The sequence below is a fragment of the Callospermophilus lateralis genome, chromosome 16 (genome assembly GCF_048772815.1).
Source record: "Callospermophilus lateralis isolate mCalLat2 chromosome 16, mCalLat2.hap1, whole genome shotgun sequence".
Lineage (NCBI taxonomy): Eukaryota > Metazoa > Chordata > Mammalia > Rodentia > Sciuridae > Callospermophilus > Callospermophilus lateralis.
The window spans coordinates 52,876,127-52,888,496 of NC_135320.1; positions in this window are offsets into that span (position 1 = coordinate 52,876,127).

Sequence of the window (12,370 nt, forward strand, 5' to 3'; positions counted from 1 at the left end):
GACACTTCAGAAATACAGAAGATTATCAGAAATTATTTTGAATCCTTATACTCCAATAAAATAGAAGATAGTGAAGGCATCGATAAATTTCTTAAGTCATATGATTTGCCCAGATTGAGTCAGGAGAATATTGACAACCTAAACAGACCAATATCAATTGAGGAAATAGAAGATACCATCAAAAGACTACCAACTAAGAAAAGCCCAGAACCGGATGGGTATACAGCAGAGTTTTTCAAAACCTTTAAAGAGGAATTAACACCAATACTTTTCAAGCTATTTCAGGAAATAGAAAAAGAGGGAGAACTTCCAAATTCATTCTATGAGGCCAACATCACCCTGATTCCTAAACCAGACAAAGACACTTCAAAGAAAGAAAACTACAGACCAATATCTCTAATGAACCTAGATGCAAAAATCCTCAATAAACTTCTGGCGAACCGGATACAAAAACATATCAAAAAAATTGTGCACCATGATCAGGTAGGATTTATCCCTGGGATGCAAGGTTGGTTCAATATACGGAAATCAATAAATGTTATTCACCACATCAACAGGCTTAAAAATAAGAACCATATGGTCATCTCGATAGATGCGGAAAAAGCATTCGACAAAGTACAGCATCCCTTTATGTTCAAAACTCTAGAAAAACTAGGGATAACAGGAACATACCTCAACATTGTAAAAGCAATCTATGCTAAGCCTCAGGCTAGCATCATTCTGAATGGAGAAAAACTGAAGGCATTCCCTCTAAAATCTGGAACAAGACAGGGATGCCCTCTCTCACCACTTCTGTTCAACATAGTTCTCGAATCACTGGCCAGAGCAATTAGACAGACAAAAGAAATTAAAGGCATAAAAATAGGAAAAGAAGAACTCAAATTATCACTATTTGCAGATGACATGATTCTATACCTAGCAGACCCAAAAGGGTCTACAAAGAAACTATTAGAGCTAATAAATGAATTCAGCAAAGTGGCAGGCTATAAAATCAACACGCATAAATCAAAGGCATTCCTGTATATCAGCGACAAATCCTCTGAAATGGAAATGAGGACAACCACCCCATTCACAATATCCTCAAAGAAAATAAAATACTTGGGAATCAACCTAACAAAAGAGGTGAAAGACTTATACAATGAAAACTACAGAACCCTAAAGAGAGAAATAGAAGAAGATCTTAGAAGATGGAAAAATATACCCTGTTCATGGATAGGTAGAAGTAACATCATCAAAACGGCGATATTACCAAAAGTTCTCTATAGGTTTAATGCAATGCCAATCAAAATCCCAACGGCATTTCTTGTAGAAATAGAGAAAGCAATCATGAAATTCATATGGAAAAACAAAAGACCCAGAATAGCAAAAACAATTCTAAGCAGGAAATGTGAATCAGGCGGTATAGCTATACCAGACTTCAAACTATACTACAGAGCAATAGTAACAAAAACAGCATGGTACTGGTACCAAAACAGGCAGGTGGACCAATGGTACAGAATAGAGGACACAGAAACCAATCCACAAAACTACAACTATCTTATATTTGATAAAGGGGCTAAAAGCATGAAATGGAAGAAGGATAGCATCTTCAACAAATGGTGTTGGGAAAACTGGAAATCCATATGCAACAAAATGAAACTGAATCCCTTTCTCTCACCATGCACAAAAGTTAACTCAAAGTGGATCAAGGAACTTGATATCAAATCAGAGACATGGCGTCTGATAGAAGAAAAAGTTGGCTATGATCTACATACTGTGGGGTCGGGCTCCAAATTCCTCAATAGGACACCCATAGCACAACAGTTAATAACTAGAATCAACAAATGGGACTTACTCAAACTAAAAAGTTTTTTCTCAGCAAAAGAAACAATAAGAGAGGTAAATAGGGAGCCTACGTCCTGGGAACAAATCTTTACTCCTCACACTTCAGACAGAGCCCTAATATCCAGAATATACAAAGAACTAAAAAAATTAGACAATGAGATAACGAATAACCCAATCAACAAATGGGCCAAGGACCTGAACAGAAATTTCTCAGAGGAGGACATACAATCAATCAACAAGTATATGAAAAAATGCTCACCATCTCTAGCAGTCAGAGAAATGCAAATCAAAACCACCCTAAGATACCATCTCACTCCAGTAAGATTGGCAGCCATTAGGAAGTCAAACAGCAACAAGTGCTGGCGAGGATGTGGGGAAAAGGGTACTCTTGTACATTGCTGGTGGGACTGCAAATTGGTGCGGCCAATTTGGAAAGCAGTATGGAGATTTCTTGGAAAGCTCGGAATGGAACCACCATTTGATCCAGCTATTCCACTACTCGGTCTATTCCCTAAAGACCTAAAAAGAGCACACTATAGGGACACTGCTACATCCATGTTCATAGCAGCACAATTCACAATAGCAAGACTGTGGAACCAACCTAGATGCCCTTCAATAGACGAATGGATAAAAAAAATGTGGCATTTATACACAATGGAGTATTACTCTGCATTAAGAAATGACAAAATCATAGAATTTGGAGGGAAATGGGTGGCATTAGAGCAGATTATGCTAAGTGAAGCTAGCCAATCCCTTAAAAACAAATGCCAAATGTCTTCTTTGATATAAGGAGAGTAAGAACAGAGAAGAACAGAGTAGGGAAGAAGAGCATGAGAAGAAGATTAACATTAAACAGGGATGAGAGGTGGGAGGGAAAGGGAGAGAGAAGGGAAATTGCATGTAAATGGAAGGAGACCCTCAGGGGTATACAAAATTACATACAAGAGGAAGTGAGGGGAAAGGAGGGAAAATATAAGGGGGAGAAATGAATTACAGTAGAGGGGGTAGAGAGAGAAGAGGGGAGGGGAGCGGGGAGGGGGGATAGTAGAGGATAGGAAAGGCAGCAGAATACAACAGACTCCAGAATGGCAATATGTAAATCAATGGTTGTGCAACTGAAGTGATTCTGCAATCTGTATATGGGGTAAAAATGGGAGTTCATATCCCACTTGAATCAAAGTGTGAAATATGATATATCAAGAACTATGTAATGTTTTGAACAACCTACAATAAAAATTAATTAAAAAAAAAAAAAGAAGAGATACAATCAGTCAATAAGTATTTGGAAAAATGTTCAATATCTCTAGCAATTAGAGAAATACAAATTAAAACTTCACTGAGATTCTATTTCACTCCAATCAGAATGGCAATTATTAAGAATATAAGCAACAGGGCTGGGGATATAGCTCAGATGGTAGAGTGCTTGCCTTGAATGCACAAGATCCTGGGTTCAATCCTCAGCACCGGCCAGGCGTGATGGCACACCCCCATAGTCCCAGCGGCTCTGGAGGCTGAGACAGGATGATGGAAGGTTCAAAGCCAGCCTCGGCAACTCAGTGAGACCCTGTCTCTAAATAAAATACAAAATAAGGCTGAGATATGGCTCAGTGATTGGTGCCCCAGAGTTCAATCCCTAGTACCTCCCTCCCCCCAAAAAAAATCCCCAGCACACACACACACACACACACACACACACACACACACACACAAAAGAATACAAGCAACAATAAATGTTGGCAAGGATGTAGGGGAAAAGGTACACTCATACATTGCTGGTGGGACTGCAAATTGGTGCAACCACTATGGAAAGCAGTAATGGAGATTTCTTGGGCTGGAACCACCATTTGACCCAGTTATCCTACTCCTCAGTCTATACCCAAAGGACTATACTACAGTGATGCACCCATATTAATGTTTATAGCAGTTTAATTCACAAGAGCTAAATTATGGAACCAACATAGGTGCCCTTCAACAGATAAATGGATAAAGAAAATGTGCTAATATACACAAAAGAATGTTACTTAACCTTAAAGAAGAATGAAATTATGACATTTGCGGGTAAATGGATGGAGCTGGAGAACATTATGCTAAGTGAAATAAGCCAATCCCAAAGAACCAAAGTCCGAATGTTTTCTCTGATATGCAAATGCTAATTCACAATAGGAGGGGGAAATAGAGGTAATTTGAATTAGGCAGAGGGGAGTGAAAGGAGATGAGTGGGTATGGAAGTAGAAATGACTGTAGGATGAATTGGACATTATTACCCTTTGTGAATATATGATTGTACGACCTGTGTAACTCTACATTGTGTACAACCAGATTATTCTCTATTTATGTATGATGAGCCAAAATGCATTCTACTGACATGTATAACTAATTAGAACAAATGAAAAAAATTTTAACAATTCATAGAGAGCTATGAATTGTTGGAAATAAGACAAGGAGAATGATAAACATTTCCTGGTAAAATAATAACGCCTCAAATGACATTGAGTTTTAAGCACTGAATATATAAGTGTTTTTATCATGTTATTTATTCATCAGATATGGCAAGCATGGTGCCTCTTTCAAAAGATATGAACCTGTAGAACCTACATTCCAGGCAGGGAAGACAGATACTGACCAAGTAAACAAGTAAAGATAATTTCAAATAGTGATGAGTGTTATTATGTCAACAATAGAATGAAATAAATGCAGTAAGTGTCAGGGGTGGCCATTTTTGATGCACTGATCAGGAAAGACCCCTTAGAGGAGAAGACATTTGCTCTGAGGCCTGAATGATGAAAAAAAAATAATAATCTATGTAGAAGCTTGGTGGGAGAGCACTCTGGGCAGCAGAAAGAGCATGTGCAAAGGCTCTGAGGTGGCAACAAATTACTTCTCTGAGAAATAGAAAGAAAGCTATTATGTTCTGAACACTTCTAAACACTCTAACACCTGGCTGTGGTGGTAGTGGTGGTTCTCATCTTGCAGATGAGGAGCAAAAGCTAGAGGAGTTAAGTAGATAGTCATGAATAAGTGCTCAACAGGTCGGACTGGGCTCCCAGTCTGCTCTGTCCTGGAAGGAGGAAGCCACCTCTCCCTTGAGCAGCCATGCTGTTCTGCATAGAGCCGAAAGCACAAAGTCTAATGACTCCATTCCCCAGCTTTCCACGGAACTGATGTTTTGTTTCCACTGCTCTTTTACAGAATGCTCACCTTCTCTTCTCCCCAGAGGTTTTACTCCGCAGATCCTGAAGAAGATGTTGTATCTCCCTGTTCCCTCCCAGACTCTCATCTTATCTTGAAAAAACAATTGAGATCAATGTCAAGGATGAAAGGCTATGTACAAAACGGCACTGGAAATCTGATCTCTAAAAGTGTATGGTATCCCGTTTCTGAAAGGAGTAGTCAGGATAGAAAAAGGTCTTTGGGTCTATGCTGCTGCCTCATCCAGTGTGGACTCAAACAGCTCAGGCAGATCAAAACCTGGTGGGATGGGGCCTGGAGAGGGGGGACAGGAGGATGGGGGTAATAAAGAGCTCCCTCCCCATTGGTGGAAACTGCTAATTGCAGAGAATTTATGAATACAATAAAAAATGACCAAGAAACACTCAAAGTCAACTTCAAACAGAAATGCAATCAACACGAGGCTCATGTTCAAGTAGATTCATTAAAACAGGAAAATTTTTCCTTGGCCACACCTTTACCTCTCTCTGGATTTTTCCCTGGGTCCTGGGGCATAGAACAGTAATAGTAGCAAATGACTTCACTGAGGATGTGTTCTATGCTAAACATTACCCTCAATAGTTTCACGCTCAGTAGATTTTGATAAATACGATTTTAATAAGTGCAATTACCATTTTATATATATTTTAATTAGCCACCTCTCCTGAGCACTGACTTTGCACCAGCCACCATTCTGGTGCTTCCCACATTGCCCACTTCATCAGCAGAGCTGTGCTATGTAGTAGGTATTAACAACTTCATGTCATGGCTATAAAAACGGAGGCCAAAGAAGGTTGAGGTTAAGTAGTGATTGAGAAAGTGGATTTAAAATCAGTCTACCTCTAGCAACTTTATTCTTAGTTTGCATGGAGCTGTTACAGAAAATTTCCCACCCAAGAGAATACATGGGGAGTGACAGGAGTCCTTTCTGATGATCTTGCCTGCCACAGCCTGCTGGGACCTCTGACATAGGCAGAGGGAGGCAGGAGCCCTACTCCAATTGTCTTCACCTTCCTATAAGACAGTTCATCAGCAGTTCTTGCCAAGATCCCCCACAGCCAAAGGAGAGTCCCCAGCCCTGCCTCCATCTCCCTGGGCCACTTACATTCACCTTGCCCATTGCAGGTAAAATAAACCTTGTTCATGCTCATTGATTCCCTTGATCTTCCCACACCTCAGGCCAACCTGCTGGAGACTTCTTTCTCCTACAACCCTCTGGCTCTTCCCCCAGTAGAAATGGCTTCTGAGCTACCTGGAACAGACACCATCCTCTGCAAGGCCCTAATAGGAATTAATTTCTCGATTCATCTGTCACTGGTCTAACGACAGACACTTGCAATTCAATTTACAAATTTCTGTCCTTATAGCATTTTTCCTTATAAAAATACAAGTAACCTAAAGAGAACTGCAAAACAGGAAGCTTCTCTAAATCTGCCCCATCTCGGTGTAGATTACTGGATCCACCCTTCTCAATAGGAGAGTTTACTAACTACTGGTATTTAAGGTTGGGGTGGGGTGGGGAAGCAAAGGTTTCCAGCACAGCTGGCCACAGCAGTCCCATGTCGTGAGCTCTGATGGGAAAGGGTGGAGGTGGCTCCTCCAAGGCAGATGCACCCCAGGAGGAAAGGCAGACTTGGCTTGGGAAACCATAACTAGAGCAAAGATGAAGAAGACTCCAGAAGGATCTGGCATCCATGGACAAGACCTCATGGTAGATGGAAAGAGATTGGTGGATTCATAGTCATTGGCTCCAGCTAACTGACATACCCAGGATTGCAAAAGGCAAATGATTTACCATATAAACAATGATAATGGTCCGCTTCTGCTCTGCAACCCATTTCTCCTGAGAATGGAGGCACATTGGCCACTTCACCAAGGCCCCTCTGGTATCCTGGTATCATGACACTCATGATGCCTTCCTGGTATCTGACACCCTGTTTGGACATATATCTTGGTTCCTGCTCCTGCGCCATGGTTCTCAGATGGGTTACCCTTGCTTCAATTTCTCCATTCCTCAGGGACACAATTCTGAGGTCTCTTCCCTCTAGCTTGACACGTCACAATTCCCAGACATCCTTGTGAGCTCTGCCCAAACCAGGGTAGAAGGCTACCACACACGGGCAAATAATGACCCTTGATCCTGAGGTGGACTCCACTAACCCTCAAACAAAAGGCCTTTCCCAATATGGTGCCACCTGGTGGCTTGGAGCAACTGCAAGGTGCTCTCAGAATCAGTGCCCCCTTCCCAGACACCATTCAGCTATTTATGTTGAATGTGGTGAAATAGGGGGGAGTCTGGAAGTTTATAATTGTGATTCGTTTTCTCATACACACACACACACACACACACACACACACACACACACACCAGCATTTGGGAATAGCCAAATGCTTTCAAACGCGTGAGGGCCTAATGTGCCTCTGAGTGGCCCTTTGATAGGAGCAGGCAGGACATGCAGGGTCAGGGGCTCCTGAGTGGGGAGATCATCAGACACTTGTTTCCTCTTTGGACACCCAGCAAGGTGGACAGAGCTCAGGGACACCCTCTCAATCTTGGGGCAACAGGTACTATTGGGGTCAGGGAATGAAACTTTCCTGCTGGGCTTCCTCCACTCAGACATGAGAGCCTGATCTTGGCTTGGCCGTCATCACTCAGGATCTGAGAGCCACAGATAGCACCTAGAAAGCAGTAGTTCTCAGTGTTGGTGGCATAGTAGAATTCCCAGGGACATGTATTAAAACCCTGTTCCCCACCTGAACTCCAAACCATTTAAACCAGAATCTTTGGGGGTGACATCCAGGCATTTTTGAAAGCTACCCAAATGATTTCAATATGCAGCCAAAGATGAAACCCAGTCTTCTAAGGAAACCGGTGGTTCAACTGATCACCATCACAGACCTCACCATCATTTAGCTTGAATTATCATTGCCTACAACTACATATTTTGACACAGTAGAAAAGCACTTTGACTAGGAATAGATTAGCAGGACTTATTTTGTTTTGTTTCATTTTGAGTTCATTGCAAACTTACTACATGATCTCAACTAATAGCACAATCAATAATATAAGTGATGATGGAGATGATAATGATAACAGCTACATATGTTGCACCCTATGTCCCAGACATTGTGTTAAAAGCTTTACATACATTATTATTTCACTTAATCTTCACCCAGTGAAGTAAGCATTAGTTCACAGAAGTAGAAACTGAGGTTCAGAGAGGTAAAGTCAATTGTCCAAAATCACAGTATAAAGAGAGCTGAGATTTAAACTCAAGCTGTCAGACCAAGAAGCCCGTGTTCTTAAACTCTCTTCAATTCCACCTCCCTCAATAACTTGCCCCAAATTACAGAACTAGTAGAGAATACAAGATTTTCATCCAGGTCTGCCCAACTTCAAAGCTCACATTTTATACTCTCCTGCCATCAACACAAAAGTTAAACCAAATTGACATCTCTCCTCCTGACCTACTCACTTTCCCAAAAGAAATGGGGATGACAAGGGGAAAAAATCATGGCTAGAAAGATTTAAGCAATATAATCCAGTGAAAAGGGTATCTGCACGGAACTACAATTAAATGGACAAGCAAGTGAGCCCCTCATTTATTGTTCAAGGGATTTCCACATGTAAGAAGAAAAACACAATTCATAGGTAAGATTTAAGATGAGAAACTGCAGGTTCGCTGGCTGGTAAATTTTTCTCGCACTATATTCCATATGGCAATAGCAAATGGAGTCTCTGATTTCGTTCATTTCTTTAGAGACCATAAAAACGATACATTTGCAAAAATCAATGTGTGTTTCCTTTTCTGCCATTTCACATGATAGATAAACACAACCCCCAGCTGCACAATAGAAATTACACTGTATTTTTAGATCGCCCTAGAAATATGTGCATAGCAATGTCTAAGTTCATCAGGCCGTTTAATTTCAAAGTGTTCTGGTGTCCGGGGCTAGAATCTCACGGGAACATACATTCAGATGGTTCCTGGGAAGCTTCGGGGACATCTAAGGCAAGGTCTGAAATTGATTAGAGCGATATATTCCAGGAGAAATGTTTTGCATGACCTTCCTGGAGAAGGCTGTCATCGCACTTGGACGAGACCTGCAGGCACACCGTCACTCATGCCTGATAATGACACCTGGTAGGCAGGCGGGGTGACAGTCCCACAGTCATCCATCCCAGGTATGTGATCAAGTGGTGGGCGCCTCTTCCTCTTCCTTTCAGGGAAAGCAAGCACCTTCAAAGGCTGTATGTCCAGGGACATTTCACTACTGCTTTGTGTTCCTAAGGTCAGACCTCAGTGTGCATATGAAGCATGTGAGAGGCAGCAAGGGAGGAGGGAGGAGAAAGGAGACGGAAACACCAGAGAGAAAGAAATGCTTGCTTTCTTTGGGTGCTTCGCTTCCACTATCAGGTCGCCAAGTTGCCTAAAGTAAGGGGGAGAAAACCTGTTCAGGGTGCAGCTCCGTTAAAGCCAAGAATCAAACTTGGCTCCATTGTTCTTCATGGATTCATTTACATATTCAGCAAACACCCAATCTCTAGTCTGAAGGTTTTGGAGGTACAGTAGAAAATTAAAGCCCCTGTCCTATGAAGTTTGCAGTCTAATGTGGGAAAGAGAAAATAAACGAAGTAACCAAGAAGATAGATAAGGCAATGTCGGGCATGTGTAGGTACCATGAGGTAGAACAAGCACATCAGCAGCAGAGTACGGGGTTGAGAGGGCCAGGGGGCCTTGAGGCAGGCGCTCATGGACATGAATTTTAGCAGAGCCATGAAGCAAGTGAGTGAGTAAGCCATGTTCTGGCAGACAGAGCTTTTTGAGGAGAGGGAAACATAAAGGTAGGAAGTGCTCAGTTTAATGGGGATCTGCAAGAAATATGGAAGCAAATCATTCTAGTCAGGAACTGATAGAACCAACTCACTAAAGCAGTATCTCCTGCATCTAATATCCAGACACCACTTACAGCTTCTTAAGCCATTAGTAGTATTTTGTGATATCATCCTTAGATGACATAAGGAGGGCTGGCTCCATCACTGCATGTGGAACAAGATCAACTTGCAGGCAGGTAGAGATGATTACCCCGTGGGTGTACACAGCCAGGATGTGGGATTTTAACACTCAGATGCACTGTGTACTCACATGTTGCATGTAAATTTGTTCTGTGTACATACATATAGTATTTTTATTATATGATAATGTGTGTGCATGAAAAAGTAGAAGGCTTAACTTTTATTTATTTTTTTAATTCAATGCAAGGTTAAGATGGCTACTAAGAGGTTAATGCAAGTGTATGGGATAATGCTGACTATTTTTAGTTCTCAAAGACAAGGACACTGACGATTGAGTACAAACAATATTCATGAGGCAGCCAGGGGCAGGCGGTAGGCACATTCAGGCCACCTCTCACTCTAGGACTTTCAGACCAGGAAATCAATTGAGAGAAAGACTTCCAATCACCACCACCAATTCACCATAGTTTCCCAACCCTGATCTTATACAGCACTATCTCACATACATTTTGTACATTTTTCTTGAACTCAGAATCCATGCTGCTAGCGTGGTACTCAAGACAATCTAACAAGAGAAATTAAGTACCAAGGAAGAAGATTTTGAGCTTTGGAAGGCCACAAAACACTTTACTAATATTTTTGACACCCCGAGAACAAATTTTTGCCCCATGATAAGGGTATATTGCCCTGCTAGAAGTCACATGCATACAGTTGGCACTCTGTGAATGTCTGAAGAATAAAAGAATGAGAGATGGAGGTAATGAGTGAGCAAATTAACAACATAATAAACATTAGTTCAGAGACCACTGTATGCTGCAGGACTCAGAGGGAGAGTTATTCAGGAAACGTCCTGGCTATGGCAATGGGCCAAGTGGCAACTTGTGCAGTCGAGGGGGAGAAATAAAGAACGTCCACGCAATTCTGCCCTTTTCAAAGCTTTATTCACCCAGATCACTCAAATCACAATTCCACTCTACAGGTTCTTAATCAAGAAAATGACAATCCTTAATGCTGGGCACTACATTAAGACATAATCAATTCAAAGCAAATAATTCTAAGCACTGCAAACACACTCAATCATGACAGACTCATTGCAGACATTCCCTCTGCGTGGTAAGCTCCAGTGCCAGATCCGAAGTCTCAAGTCTTAAGCTCAGACCACAGCGATCAGGTCAGGAACCAATGGAAGCTTCTCCTGTGGTGGAGCTGACGGCCAGATGTGGCATAAAGAGAAGCCGCCGTTCTCACCAGGATCAAGACGTGGCTGTAGAGTTTGAGAGCAGTGAGGAGGATGCAGAGCATCAGGCAGATGATGAGAAGAGTTGGGATGTCGGTCCAGGTCCTCATCAGGCTCCGGCATGTGGGCATCAGTGTTGGCTGGCTGAATGTCTGTTCATTTGCTCCACCATTTATGCTAAATTTTGTGGCTTCCACTGGCCCTTTCAATCCCTATCAGCCCGTTACAGGGATTCTCAGGGACATCTTTCATTCTGGGGTCAGGACACCTGGTCTGGTGGTTTCCACCCTGATCTCTCACCTCTGACTTTATCAGGGCAAAGGCAAATGACAGTGACTTCACTCTGAGTTTTATCAAGGTTGTGGAAAGTGACTTATTATATCAGGCTCTGCCTGATGACAATATTGGAGGGCTCCGTAGGCTTGCCTGGTGGGGACTGCAGTTTTATTTTAAAATGGAGTTACTTAGGCTAAGGCCCTTCTTAGGTTAAGGCCATCCGTACACTGGCTGAAGAAGCAGAGCAGGAGCAAGAGGAGAATCCTGGCCCCAAGACGGTCGAGTTCCGTGTTGGACAGGCAGCGTGGCACAGGAGGAAACAGCTCACACTCGATGTTCTCATTTTCAGTTCTACCACGAAATAGTTTATGATTTTAGGCAAGTCACATAGCTTCTCCCTTTTTTAATGTGTAAAATAGGAATAATAACACCAATCTGGTATGGATATTATTAGGAGTAAATATGTCAACAAGCTGTATAAATTTTAAGTCACTGAGTGATATAATTATTGGGCTTTGAGAATGGAAAGAGAAGGTGGGAGGGACTGTGCCCAGCCTCCAGGGCCACTTGGTGGTGTGGCTCTGATGGAGTGGGCAGCAGGATGTCTGCCATTGCTGGAAAAGAACAAGAAACTAACCTTTGTTGCTGGCTACTGTATTCTCACCTCTCACTTCTACCTCATTTAAATCAACCTCACAGCCAAACTTTAAAGTAAATCCTAATGCAGGTTGAGCATGAGTCATCTAATAATCCAAAATGCTCTAGAATCAGGAACTTCTAGGGTTTATGCACAATACCACAGGCAGAAA